Source organism: Suricata suricatta, chromosome 10, assembly GCF_006229205.1.
Source record: "Suricata suricatta isolate VVHF042 chromosome 10, meerkat_22Aug2017_6uvM2_HiC, whole genome shotgun sequence".
Lineage (NCBI taxonomy): Eukaryota > Metazoa > Chordata > Mammalia > Carnivora > Herpestidae > Suricata > Suricata suricatta.
Genome location: NC_043709.1, coordinates 112,655,969 through 112,671,678, shown reverse-complemented (window position 1 = coordinate 112,671,678; position 15,710 = coordinate 112,655,969). Strand labels below are relative to the sequence as shown.

At 36.4% G+C, this 15,710-nt stretch overlaps 1 long non-coding RNA gene across 1 annotated transcript in view; it reads right to left on the bottom strand.

The window, feature by feature from the left end:
* The window catches only part of LOC115305024, a 70,790-nt gene that overhangs the window by 14,778 nt on the left and 40,302 nt on the right, over nt 1-15,710 (bottom strand). The window contains exon 2 of the long non-coding RNA XR_003914727.1: nt 6,673-6,745. This is a non-coding gene — a long non-coding RNA (uncharacterized LOC115305024). The remainder of the gene's footprint in view (nt 1-6,672; nt 6,746-15,710) is intronic.

Here is a 15,710-nt window from a genome sequence, read left to right as displayed (position 1 = left end):
GGGGGGCACTTGTGGGGAGAAGCACTGGGTGTTATATGGAAAGCAATTTGACAATAAACTATTATAAAAAATAAGTAAATAAAAATTTTAAAAAATGAAATGATTTCAGATCAACAAAACACCTCTGGCTAACCTAGATACCTAGATGATTAAGATATATTTGACATTTGTCACATGAGACATCTGGACAACAAAACTTTTTGTAAGGACCTATCAAAGAATTTTCTCTTTGGGATTTTGTTTTTCAAGAATAATTCAAACCAGGATGTTCAAACCAGGATGTGGAAGCCACAACTGTTGCTAAGTAACAATTCTGCTTTGAGAATACTTTTTAAAAATATATTCATGACTTAAAAAATCAATTCAAGGCTCACTTCTGGATGGATTTTTAGTGTATTTGAATCTTCTTGATGGAAGGGATATATCACAAATATGGCTTATTTACAAGGTTCTCAATAAGGCAGCCCATGGAGAGAGTTACACATAAAGAATAAGAAGAACAAAATAGTTATAACATCAGGAACCCAAATCTCTGTTTCAGGTCTGGAATGGAGCTTTAATCTCACACCTTGAGAAGCCTTGTCAGTGGAAAGAAACCTAGTATGACAGCTTGGTCACATCCCTACTATTAGGACTCGTGTTCAGAACTGTGGTGTGCATGGCAGAAATCCTGCTCTAGGAATGCATGCAACTTCTGCTCAAACCAACACATTAAAAAAAAAAAAAAAACACCAAAATGGTATACAAGGAGTGCTACCCTCAATCAGACTTACATCCTTTTACAAAGAGATTACATTTTCAAAACTGTGCTAAGGGGGCATCTAATCCACCTGCCTTCAGTTGCCTGTCCCAGAAGGTCATCTGACTCAAGAAAAGAAACATTTCCATTTTATAAATAGAAAGGGCATTACAAATATATTTTGCCTAAAGAAAAATACTAATGAGATAAATAAACCCAAATTTTGGTAGAGTGTCAGCCAAAATATGTTCGTCACTGTCAGTTTGAGTCAATCATGCAACATTCTGAAGTTAGGAACAGCTTGAGGCCATTGCTAAATTGGGATTATAAAAAGATGTCTTCACACTCAGGATCTGTAATTCCAAGGAAGAAGCAGGATGAATTTCCCCTACTCTGTATAAAAGAAAGACTGAAAATCACCTAGAGGAAAGCCTCTCTGTGTTTTATTTTAGTCACAATCACCTTCGCCTTCCCTATCTGGCTGCCACTGCATCCAGAAGAAACTGCTCTTCTCCATGGTGGGAGTATACAGTAGTTAGATTGTCTGAAGCCAAATTGCTTGGTTTGAATCTTGGATTCCCAGGTAATTTTATGGCAGTTAGCAAATCATTTCCCTGTACCTCAGCATCCTCATGTATAAAATGGAGATCACAATGAAAACCTTAGGGATTTTGTAAAGGTCAAAAGAAATAATAAAGCTTAAAGTTGTCAGGTGAGTATTCAGCATGCAGATCAATAAATATTAGCTATTATTAATATGAATGCCCAAAGCATTTTCTCTGAGCCTCTTCCTGTGAAAATCTTACCATCTCAAAATATTTGGAAATTCTGTGTTGAAATCACCTTTAAATTCATCCAGCACTGTGCCTAAAACAACACTCTTTGTGAAACAAATGTAAGATTATCTTTCATATCTTAAAGTCTTCATATAAAATGTATCACAAATCTCTGCAAACATTTTCACTTTGCTTAATGAGGGTAATATTCTTCCAACCCAATTATTGATCACCTATCACTCCACTAAAATATACCAATATCTGATTTTAAGATTATTATAATTTAAATTGTAGACCAACACGAAATACGTCTGCTTTATAGTTACTAAAATTTGGAATGTGAATTCTGCTCCATCCAGAATGAGAGCAATGGACAGCAAGGTAGCCCAGGATGAAATCCCAAAAGAACCTGGCAAGGACATTGGAAGGTGGACACTTTTTGTGGAAGTGACACTCACTTATCCCCAATGCTGAGGCAGCCTCATCAACTATGGCAAATATTTAGTGAATAACTACTATTCTCTGAATAACTGCCATATGTTTATGAAATACATGATTTATAATAAATGTATTAACATTTATATCCAAAATTGATTATTCTTTGATCTTTAGAAACATTTCAATTTCTTGAGCAATATATTCATATTTATCTTTTAATAGTCTCTAAAACAGTACATTTTCTTGCTCACATGAACCAAGGACAAGATTAGATTTTCTTTCTCTTCAATGCCTGAACACATGTATTCCCCGATGACAAAAAGAGGTTTGGACCAAGAAAGATTTCTTCCATTGTGCTTTGTATATCTTTTCCCAGAGGGCATCAAAACTGTAAGTGAAATCCCACACAACTTGGGTAATAAAATAATCTTTATTCATATTATAAATAATCTTATCTTTGGGGTATAGAATTCTGTTTTTAATTTAGAGTAAATTAAGTAGCATAACACAGACTATCTTGCCTTTAATGGAATAAGATTTGATGGCAATTGTCAATTAGATTTTTTAAATTATTATACTCTTAGCTTATACTGTAATTATATGAGTATTGTGACAATCCCATCAATTTATTTCAAAGCTTCCGTTAGGGCTTTAGATGACAATGTTATTTTTAACTTAGTTTAAAATTCATGTGGACAAAGGGGGGAAATGGTGAGGGATTTTTTCTCTTGGTTTTATTCATTCTTTTCCTCAGAGTTCTCTGATATTCATTTTAAAGTTCAGTTGACAAACAATATTTTCTTCTTACTAACTTGGCACTTTGTACATAAAACCACCACAATACTATTATTTATTCCATCATAAAAAATGAAAAATTAATGCAAAACACACAGATACACCCAAGATCACACACACACACACACACACACACACACACGCACACACACACAGAACCACTAATCAAGAGAACAATGTTGGTCAGAACCTAAAGTAGAAGGTGAGTTGCTACAGTTTACTGAAATTAAATCAGCCCAGGGTTGACACAGACCCAGTCAAGACCTGTTGACAGAGGCTTTAAAGAAGCCCTACCAGATGCATGTCAAATTACTCTCTAGCCCTAGCAAATGTGTCATTTAAAGATCTATTGGTCTTAAAAGGCATTTTAAGGCACTTTCTTGATGATTTAACCTTTGCTGGGCATGAGCATTTATGATTTGGCTTTTAAAACTCTCTACAACTCAGTAGTGGTAGTTGTTTCAGGCATCAAAACTGCTTAACAAACCATCCAAAACTTGGTTGCTTAAAACCACAGTCATGGGGCACCTGGGTGGCTCAGGTGGTTAAGCTTCTGACTCTTGATATTGGCTCAGGTCATGATCCTGTGGTTTGTGAGTTCAAGCCCCCTGTTAGGCTCTGCACTGGCAGTGTGGAGCCTGCTTGGGATTCTTTCTCTCCCAATCTCTCTCTCTTTCTGCCCCTCTTTTCTCTCTCTCTCTCTCTCTCTCTCTCTCTCTCTCTCTCTCTCTCTCTCTCTCTCAATAAACAAATAAACCTTAAAAATAAAAAACAATCATCATTTACTCCTTCTCAGTTTCTGGAAGTCAGAACTTCGCCAGTGGCTTGGCTACTCAATTCTGATTCAGGTGCCCTCATGACAATCTAGTCAGGTGAGGATTCAGGCTAGGATGTCCCCTGGATTCTTCTTTCATCTGTCTGGTGCCAGGGCTGGAATGACCCAAAGAGTAGGGGCTTGTTCCTCAAGCATCTCCTTCTATTTCTATGTGTCTCTCTGTGGGATTTCTGTCCATCATGGCCTCCTCAAGGGAGTAAAACTTGTACCATGTCAGCTCAGGGCTTCCCCAGTATGTGGGAGAGAGCAGGAGAGCAGCAGCCCATGGGTCACCCAGCATCACTTTCACAATGTTCTAATCACTAGAAGCCAGTCACTAGTTTAGCCCTCATTAAGAGAGAGAAATTTGGCTCCCTTGTTTTAAAGGAGGTGTTCAAAGAATTTCCAGGTGTATTTTAAAACCATCTCAGCAGTTATGCCTAATAATTACTTGTTTTCTTAAGTACTGGATGGGTTTTACCCAACATAACAGCAAACATAGACTTTACTTCCTTAGGAAATTTTAAGCCTAAACATATGACATATTTATTCATTTTTATTATATGCTGAAACAATTCTTAAGCAAATCCTTTGTGAATTCTTTATAAATAAACAGAGCAAATAAACACAAATATCTGAATGAAATCTTCATTAAGATTTCAGAGGGGAGCCTGGGTGGCTCAGTTGGTTAAGCGTGCAGCTTCTGGCTTCGACTCAGGTCCTGATCTCACGGTTTTTGGGTTTGAGCCCTGCGTGGGGCTCTGTGCTGACAGCTAGCTCAGAGCCTGGAGCCTGCTTCCGATTCCATCTCTCTCTCTCTCTGACCCACCCCTGCTCGTGCTGTCTCTCTCTGTCTCTCAAAAATAAATTAAAAACATTTAAAATTTTTTTTTAATATTTCAGAGTGATGGCATACAAAATATTATCAGGTTTCTTGTGCCACTTTTTTGCTATTCCTCTGAATACTGTTCTTTTGCTATTCCTCTGTATAATATCTCTCAGAAAAAGAAAGTTTGTTGCTTTTAATTAGTAATAGTCACCATTTTAAATGTAGGTGGAAATGATGGATGTGGAAAATAAGCATCCTCTTACTTTCTCTTACAAAATCATTACCCCAAAATCACTGACACTCTTTTCTGGAAATTGTGATATTGAAAATAATTCTAGTTTTAAGCTGAAGGAAACTAGAGTAATTATTAACCAAACTCAATAAGTAGTAATTAATTTTTGCCTTCTTGTTTGTGCCTGTTGAAATATTTCTGCAATCAACTGATATGCCACCACCTGGATTAACACTAAGATGTTTGTTTGGTATTCGACAGGTGTTAACACTGACTAAGAATCAGAGCCTTTTAATTAGCAAAACTCATTTTGTGGAGAGCAAGCTAGGCTTTTATCAATTAAAAAAATCCTTTTTGAATAATAATGAAAATTTAGCCCAGAACTTGAGTGTCACCATAGAGGTGACAATGGAAAAAAAAATCACTAAACCCAAAGAAGAAGAAATAAAAGCCAATGTTTATTCCCCTTCCACAATTTTCCCTGAAAGAATTCTGGTGAATTTATTTCAGGGAGGTTAAAACTTAGAAATTTAAATAGAGTAGCAAAAACATATAGGAAAAATGGAAACTAAGATCAGCCTAAGATTAGGCAAAGCAATCTGTAAAAAACAAAATGTACATGCTGAGATTTTTTTAAATGTTATTTTTAAGGTTGCCACATGTCATGGAATCAATGTACTGATCTATTATTTCAGATCATTTACACATTTTTCTGTAATAAGACTTGATGAAGAAATTAAAGAGGAAGAAATTCTCAGTTTTAAATGTGCCTCATATTCGCCAATAATTGGCAGACTAAAATAACCAAAATAACTTAAGAACTAAAGAAAGATACCTTTCATGGGATGAGTATCTTTGTCTACCAACTATCATAGAGAAATTAAGTGTCTATTTATGTGGAGAATGTCAAGGCTGTGGCTAGAAACCTGTGGTAAAAACTAGTTCGTAAAAGGTTTTGCCTTTGAAATAAGTAAAACAAAGAAATCACAAAGTTGAATTGCCAAACATACTACATTCATAACATCCTTTTTTATCATGGATAATAAAATTAATTTTTAAAGCTGAGGTACATTTTTCAGAAATATTATTTTCCTAATTCCTATAGCTTAGAAGAAGATTGGCCTTATTGGATGTTTCACATTGACTATCATAATGAGGGTGATGCTGTTCTTTGAATTCACACCCTCATATTAATGGTCCCCACCACTCTGGAGGGTTTGTCATATGGCTGGAGTTTTAATTAATATGCTTTTAAAATATAACCAAATTTGAAATTATATTTTTAGAAATGTCTAATTAAGAGCCATAATGGAGGCCAGAACTAAAGTGAGGGTGACCAGTGCTCAGCTATGTTAACGTTCATTTCTCATAGCACCAGAACGCAAAGTACCAGAAAGGAAGTAAGAGATCCAGGCTCTTCATCTCCTAGACACTAGTGAGCTCTGAGAGTTGGAACCAGGACTTACCCTCTTGGGTACTCCATCTCTAAATCTGTACACTTGTCTAATTAGCTAACATCCCTCCAACTCTCCACTGGTCCCATTATTTGAAACCAGCGCTATAACCGCTGTAAGAAAACCTTAACCCTAAAATGAAATGCCCAAAAATGAGACAACCAAGAAACAAAAGGTTACTTAGATTACCTTTTGGAGACTCTATTTGATTATGATATTTCCAGCCTGTTGCATAAAGACTAACCAGTTAATTTATTCATAAAACATTTATTGAGATTCAGCCAGATACAAAGTATGGTAGCAGACACTAAGAAAGAGGCAGGTGTAAGCCAGTTTCTCCTCTGGAGTTGCATGCACAGGGATCTGAGGCAAGCATGCCTCAGAAGATAAAATGTGATTTTGTACAACTAAGAGATAAAACAAGTGATTGTTACATTAGGGTAATCATGGAAGGAGGGGAAATGTCTAGCCATTTTGTGAAATGTAGTAATGGCTCAGAGGGCTGTGGTTTTAGTCTCCCAATAATCGCCTTCACCATCTTTCAGAGAGTTACCACAAATAAACACAAAATCTATACAAGAAATGGTGTGCTTACCATGCAAATGCACTTTCAGGATAAGTCCTAAAGTGTCTACATCCAACCAATGAATCACATCATTGTCCTGTTCCTGAATAAAAATGATAGACATATCCTTGATTATTGTCACTTTTTAAAGAGACCTGATTTAATTGTTTAATGATTAATCAATTCAGTTTGGAGCTTGTATGCACTAGCCTGAATAAGCATGCATTAAAAACAATGAAAAGGATATTGAAGGTTCCACCGGAAACTAAAAATGTAGAGTTGTGCCTATAAAGAGAAAGATTTATGAAATCAGGTCATGAATTTAGAGCAACACATCACACATAGGAACCTAGTCAAAAGTTTTGCCTTCAGTCACTAAGGTCCCTTTTCCATGAAGATGCTCTGTTTCTGAACAGAAACTGTCCAGATTATACCCACTTTCTAAAGTGATTTACCCAGTCAGATCATGATAGATGAGTAGGGAAGATCTGTAGCAATATGTGTATATTGAGGAAGAATATTTTTGTTAATGTTCTAGTTTTTACTGTGTGTGGCCCACTAGCTCAGACTTTATCCAAATAGTTCTTTAAGTTTTTACTTTCATCCTCCTCTTTCCTCTCCTTTATTCCCCCATGACAGACTTCAAAGAACCCAAATAGAAGGGTCCTGCTATGTGGCAGAGGAGGAACACAGCCGAGATGAAGAAAACAAGGGGGCAAGTAGTGACCAAGGAACCTCAAGAGAGAGGTAAGTGGACCATCAGTACAAGCCTCCCAGACCTAAGTGAGAAATTGAGACTCCATTCTGTGGGCAGTAGAGAGCCACTGAAATGTGTCCAGGAAGAGAAAAGTGGTGGGGGAGCATTATCAATCTGTTTCTACACTATCTCTCAGACCTCAGAATGGAGGCTACACCACGGCAAGTTCTAGAATACATCATCAGGCTGCCATGAGGGCCCAGCAGTTTGAGCAAGATAAGATGGTGGCTTGAACTTGGCTGATGACTGTAGAACAGGAGCAATTCAAGAGGAACTTTGGAAGCAGAATCAGGAGATTTGTAAATAGACTATATTGGTGGGCATGAGAGTTTGAGTGTTTAATATCATTACACACTATTCCTGACACATCTCCAGAAGGACTCTGTTTTCTTTACACAGTCCTCTCTCTGGAACAGGAAGAGTGGGCAGCAGTTCTAACACCTGGAAGTGAAAGCAGCGTTCCCACTGTTCTACCACTTAATGTCTTGGAGTAACTGACCTTCTAATTATACAAATTTAAATTGAATATTTAAATTATATTTAAAAGAAAATACTTTTCTTTAAATTCACAGTAATAAGCCCTTTGTTTTGATTTTGCTTCTACCATGTCCGTTACTCAGTAGGATCTGAAACTAAAATTTCAAAATATCCTGAGAAATAAGATTGCTCTTACGTTTCTGACCACATGGAAGCAAAAATCAAAAGACAGGCTGAAAATCATGTTTACAGAACAATTCTTGAAATAAAAAATAAATGATTAAGCATTTGATGTTCTGAATCCCTTTTCAAACTGGGCCACATTATTTCCATTTTCAAAATCATAAACTAGTGAGGATTTCCTAGTTATTGTTGGCATTATTCAAATGTATGTTTCACAAGCAGCCTTCTTTGAAGGCTTTGTGCTGGCTTGTTTTTCATGGTGCCTAGCCACAATTAAAATAGGTTGGATTTTGAAAGTTTTACCATTTTTAGCATAATGTTAGTTTTAAGAGAGAGTGAATTCTCACTATTGTTCCATGGAGGTTAATCTTCTTCCATTAAGTGTCACATCCAGAAAGTATTAACATCCAGGAAGAATGTAAACAATACTAATAACTCTAAGCAATTTGAGGATGGGTTTTGGTGGAATAGTTCTGGAAGATGACTAAATTCTCTGGGCATAAGTGCCTTGACACTAAAAAAGCATAATAGATGCAAAATCTCCAAGTGACAAAGAATCATCCTCAAGTAACACAATAATCTGAAGTAGAAAGAGCAAAATGATGAACAAATCCAATTTTCCCAGGAAAAATCTCAGGAAGTCATTTCCACAGTTTGGTTTCCACAAAACATTATTTGTTTTGAAATAATTTGCAAACACACACACATACACAAACAAAAAAATGACACATTAAATCAAAATTAAGAAAATGTGCAATATGTAATGAAATGGGCTCTGAGGAGAGGTTACAACTGTCACCATATCAGTTGTCTCTCCCTAGACTTATGGAAGATGCTCTTCTCATCACTATTGCATAGTGTAGACCGAGGAAATGTGAGGGAAAGTGGCATGCGTCACCTGCTAGCAGAACCAGGGAGAATTCCACATGTGCATCTCCAGGTTCTGTCTTCCCTGCCACTTCAGCTGAATAGACTGTGTGTTCCCAAGAAGAAAAGGTGGAGACAACCTCTACTTGGACATTGGACAGAATATCTGAATGGAGCAAAGTTCTTACCAGTCTGTTCAAGGCTTTGTGTATTCTGCTAAGCTATGGAAATTAGAGGAGGTTTGTTACCACATAACTTAGACTGTCCTGACAAATACTGTTAGTGATTATTTTGAAAAGAAAAAAAAATTGTTCACCAGAAAGTAAATTAACAATGATATAAAGCATAAAGTAAGTAATTATTCACAAAATGTTATTGAAATATTAGGTTATAGTTTTTGAGTAATTATATCTAAAATGCTCTACATGCATTATCTCATTCAATCCAAATGTGGAAAGTATAGAATTTAAAGGAATTCAGTAATTTACATTATTTTAAAGAAGTGAAGCAGGATTGGGAAACCTGGTTAAATGTCTGACTTTGGCCTAGGTCATGATCTCATGGTTCAAGCCCCACAGGGAACTTTGTACTGACAGCTCAGAACCTGACTGCTTCAGATTGTGTCTCCCTCTCTTTCTGCCCCTCCCCGTCTCATGCTCTGTCTCTCTCTATCTCTCAAAAATAAATAAATGTTTTTTTTTTAAAGCAGAAATAGAGCAGGACTTCCACTGAGTGCGTCTGATCCCAGAGCTGTACTTGGAACTGTGCTCCCCCAAAAAAAGTTTTACATAAGGCATCCCTTGGTAAAATTACCATGACTCAGCAGGACAAAGAAACTTTTTCCAAGCTCTGAGTAAGCTGGAACTTGGCACATGAATCTTTAAGTAAGTAACATAACAGACTATTTGATAGTAAAAATTAATGAAAAAACATGGGCTCTGAGGTTTGACAGACTTATATTTAGATTCTAGAGTGATCAGTCTTTCTGAGTGAGATATTTAAGAAAAATAATCAAGTGAATACAGTGTCAGATGAAATCTAGTGCTCCCTAAAAGGGATACTGCCTCATCTTTTCTTTTAACTTTCTATTTCAAAGTGTAGTTGAAATATTTCAACTAATAGCATTCTGAAGTAATTTTAAACTTACTGAGTTGAAAAATGGCATTCACTGAGATTTTAAAATTGTTGACATTTTATCACATTTGAATGCATGCTCTCTCTCTCTCTCTCTCTCTCTCTCTCTCACACACACACACACATTGTTGGTTTGTTATGAAACATTTAAGAGTTGCAGACTGATGTCATCAAAATGCAATGTAGGAGACTCCAGCCACCATTCTCCCAAAATTTCAACAGTTAGACAGTTATCCATGAACAAAAACAGCCTGAAAGAGCTCTGGAGACCACTTAAGAAATTTTAGCAACATGATGGAACAAAAAAAACCCTGAGAATAACTTCACACTTCACGAACTTTTGCTTCACAAATATCTGCAATCACTGACACCAGTCTCTGAAATTACTCCCCACCCCCTCCTACCTACCCCAGACCATCTTGGAGCCTTGGAACCAGCAACCAGCTCCGGCTCTGTGGTTTCCAAGTGCAAGATGCCAGACTAGACCCCAACGCTGATCCCCTCTGTTGTTTATAGGCTCGGGGCTAGCCCCTTTGTCTGTAGAGTTGTATGCTGCAGGCCTGATGTCCATCCCCTACCTCCACTACATTGCACACACCTAACAGGAGATTGGGCAGTACCAAGAAGAAAAGCCAATAGTCAGGGTCCCTGCAGACACTTATGGGCCCAGGACAGACCCTGTCTTCTATCACTACCACCAGGCTTACTTATAGCTAGTCCCTCCAGCTACTCACTTGTATGTTCTTGGTCTGACTCTCATCGCCAGAATCCATGGCAGTGCACATACTTATGGGGGAGATTGTAATGCCATGGGAGAACATGTCAACAGCCAGGGCCCTGCAACTGTCAATGAACCTGCAATTGATCCTGAACCTTGCTGCCTGCCCCAGCCCACAGTGCTATATGTATGTCTGCAACTTGCTCTTACCACTAAATATGCAAATACTCTTAGCCACTGCAGCTTAGTGTGTTCATCATCAGCTCCAGCTCCCACCATTCTGTGCCCTGGTCCCTTGTTGCTAGGCCCCCAGGTGCCACTGAGTATCTCAACAGATCCTCCCCCACAGTATTTAGCAAGGACCAACAGTTGTCAACGCTATGGACCCCCCAGTGGCCTAAGCCAAAGGGACATCATGCTCTCATGGATGTGATGGCATCCTCCATAGCTGTCACCTTTCACCATTGAACCTGGGTTCACAACATACTCCACCATGTTCCCACTCAACAGGTGAAAGTCTTCCCTAACCAAAATCAGTCGATAACGTCTGGAAAAGGGTACTGCTCTTTAAAATTTTTAAATGTATATTTATTTTTGAGAGAGAGAGAGACAGACAGACAGACAGAGCATGAGTGGGGAAAGGACTGAGAGAGAGGGAGACACAGAATCCAAAGCAGATTCCAGGCTCTAGCTATCAGCACAGAGCCTGACATGTGGCTTGAACCCATGAGCTGTGAGATCATGACCTGAGCTGAAGTCAGATCCCCAACCGACTGAGCTACCCAGATGCCCCAGTTACTACTACTCCTTTAAATGTTAAGACACAAGGCTATCGGTATCAAGGAAATATGACTGAACTGAAGAAATACAGTAAATCTCCTATAACTGGCCTCCAAAAAATGGAGATCCAGTGGTTTCTCAACAAATAATTCAAAATAATTAGAGAGCCTAATAAGAGAACACAGAAAAGCAATTTAACAATATCAGGAAAACAATACAAGAACAAACTGAGAAGTTCAACAAAAAGACCAGAAATTATAAAAAAAAAAAAGAACTAAACAAATCTTTATACTGAAGATACAATGACAGAACTGAAGAATTCAGTAGAGAATTTCAATAGCAGACTTGGCCAAGAAGAATCCGTGAGCTGGAGAAGATCAATTGAAAGTATCTAATCTGAGCAGCAAAAGAAAAATGAAAAGCATACAGGATTTATAGGATACTATTAAGAGAAATAATGTATTCATTATTGTCTACCCAGAGGAGAAAAGAAGGAGAAGGAGGCAGGCAGCTTATTTAAAGAAATAATGGCTAAGAGCATCCCAAACCTGGAGAGAAATTTGAACATCTAAGGTCATGAAGTTTATAGATCATCCAAAAATTTCAACCCAAAAGATCTCCTCCTAGATATATAAAAATAAAACTGCCTAAATCAAGGTAAAAGAGAGGATTTTAAAAGCATCAGGAGAAAAAAATTCTCTCATACAAGGATATCCACATAAGGCTCTTAACAGATTTCTTACCAGAGGCCTAACAGGCCAGAAGAGAATAGGATGATATGTTGAAAGAAAGAACTAGCAACCAAGAACACTTCACACCATAAAGTTGTTGTTTTTAGAAATACAGGCAAGATAAAGACTTCCTAATAAACAAAATCTGAGGGAATTCGTACCACTAAATACGCTGGAAGGAGTTCTTAAAGCAGAATTGAAAGGATGTTAATCAGTGACATGAAAACATATAGAAATATACAACTTACTGGAAAAGGTAAGTATATAGTCAGATTCTGAATAGACTAATGCTTTAATATGGTAATGTGTTAACTATTCAACTAGCATAAAGGTTAAAGGACAAAAGTAACAAAAATAGTAACAATAATTTTTAATGAATATGCAACATAAAAATATCAATTATGACATTAAAGGTATAAGAGAGGATTAAAAGGGAAGAGCTTTGGTGCATGATTGAAGCTATCATCATATATATATTAGATTACATATCTATATTAGATATATATGTCTATATTTGATATATATGTCATCACACACACACACACATATATATATATATATATATATATATATATATATAATGTTTCTTATAAGCTTTGTAGTAATCACAAAGCAAAACCCTGCATCAGGTTCACAAAAAATCATAAAGAGAAAGGAATCAAAGCATACTAAACAGAAAATCATTAATTCACAAAGAAAGGCAGAAAAAAGGAAGAAAGGAACAAAGGAACTATGAAACAGTCAGAAAACAATAAGTTGCCATTAGTAACTCATTACCTATCAATAATTACTATAAATGTAAATGGATTGAATTTTCCAACCAAAAGACATAGAGTTACTGGACAGATTATAAAACAATAATTAACTATATGCTGTCTACATGAGACTCACTTCAGCTTTAAGGACACACATAGATTCAAAGCGAAGGTATGGAAAAATTATCCCATGTAAGTAGAAACTAAACAAGGGTAGGTGTAGCTATTTTTATATCAGACAAAATAGATTTCAGCCAAGAAGCTAACAGATAAAAGAGGAAAATAGAAATAAATATAATAGTAAGGGACTTCATATCTCACTTTCAACAATGTCTAAATCTAGACAAAAAATTAACAATGAATTGTTGGACTTGAATCTACTTTACACCAAATCGACCTAACAGACATATATAGAATATTTCATCCCACAACAACAAAATGCATACACATCTCAAGCACCCATAGAACATTCTCCAGGATAAATCGTATAATAGGCCACCAAAAAAAAATCTTAGAGAATTGAATAAGATTGAAATCATACCAAGTATGATTTTCCAACCACAGCGGTATGAAACTAGAAGTCAGTAACAGAAGGGAAGCTGGAAAATTCACTAATATGTCGAAACTAAGCAACACATTCCTACACAACCAATGGTTCAAAAATTAAATCAAAAAGGAGTCAACAAAGTAAACAACAGGTAGAAATAAACTAAAAAGTTTCTGCCCAGTAAAACAATCAGCAAAATGAAAAGGCAACATATGAAAGGGGAAAAAATTTGCCAAATCTGATAATGGGTTAATATTTGAAAAATAGAAAGAACTTATGCAAGTCAATAGCAAAAAAATCTAATTAAAAAGTGGACTGAGGTACATTTTTCCAAAAAGACACACCAATGGCCAACAGGTACATGAAAAGGTAGTGGACATTACTATTCATCAGGAAATGCAAATCAAAATCACAGTGTGATATCACCTCACACCTGTTATGATGGTTATCATCAAAAAGATGAGAGATAAGTAATATTGGCAAAGATATAGAGAAAAGTGTTCCCTTATGCACTGTTGGTGGGAATGTAATTTAGTATAGCCACTATGAAAAACAAGATGGCAGGTCATCAAAAAATTAAAAATGGAACACCCATACATCTAGCAATCCCACTTTTGGATATATACCTAAAGGAAATGAAAACAGGGTATTGAACAGATGTCTACACACTCATGTTCATTGCAGCGTTATTTACAATAACAAATAATGATTTACTAAATAAATACTTATTAACTAAATAAATAATTATTTACAATCTAAGTGTTCATTAACTGATGAATGGATAAAAATGTGGCATATATCTACAATGGAATATTATTCTACCATGAGAAATAAAGAAAATCTTGCAATTTGTGACAGCATAAACTTTGAGGGCCTTATAGCAAATGAAATCAGTCCAACAGAAAAAGCCAAATACTCTATGATCTCACTTATATGTGGAATCTAATACAGATGAATTCAGAAAGGAGAATGGAGTGCTTGTTACTGGGGATTGAATGTGTGAGAAATGAGATACTGGTCAAAGTTATTAAATTCCGGAATCTAATATACAACTTGGTAATTATAGTTAATAATTCTGTATACACTTGAATGTTGCTCAGAGAGTAAATCTTAAGTATTCTCACCACAAAAAGGAACAGCGGTTTGTGACATGACGTGATAGAAGTGTTAGCAAACACAATGGTGGTAATCATTTCGCAATATGTAAGTGTATCAGATCAACACAGTATACACCTTAAACTTACACAGCGTTATATGTCAATTATATCTCAGTGAAGCTGGGGGGGAAATGAGTTAGTGGCAGACTTCATGTCTAAAAAAATTTTTTATGTTTTTTATTTATTTTTGAGAGACAGAGAGAGACAACGTGAGCAGGGGAGGGCCAGAGAAAGAGGAGGATACAGAATCTGAAGCAGGCTCTAGGCTCTGAGCCAGCTGTCAGCACAGAGCCCCATGTGGGACTCGAACCCACGAACCAGAAGATTATAACCTGAGCTGAAGCCAGGTGCTTAACCGAGTGAGCCACCCAGGTGCCCCAAGACCTCATGTCTAAATGTACATTTCATAAACACAAAGATATATTATTATGTAACTAAAGTATGATTTTAATATTCAGGGAATTAAACACTGATCTATTAGATAATCCACATACAAATTTTGCCAGTTGCCCCAATAATGTTCCTTAACCTGAACACTTCATCATTCTTTATATTTTCATGGCTTTGACATGTTTTAAGAATAGAGATCGGTCATTTTGGGGAATATTCCTCACTTCAAATTTCTCAAATATTTCCTTCTCTTTAGGTCCAAGGTATGCATTTTTAAACAGAATATCACATAAATGGTTCTGTGTTCATATTCACTTGCTTATGTTTGTTGTCCTTCCTGTTTTTTCTACTGCCTATATTACAGGGCCTTTGGGATTCCAATGCTATGATATAAAAGCCATAAAAGACTTTATTTCCAAACACATAGCAATTAGTAAAAATCATGAGTTGCATAAACACAAGTGTCAGGATTCTTCAATGTAAACGTCACAATTTTTAAGGAGTAAAGTTGAAGTGATGCTCTTCATTTTTAGAGGGGATAAACATTATTGTCTTAACTACATTGCATATAT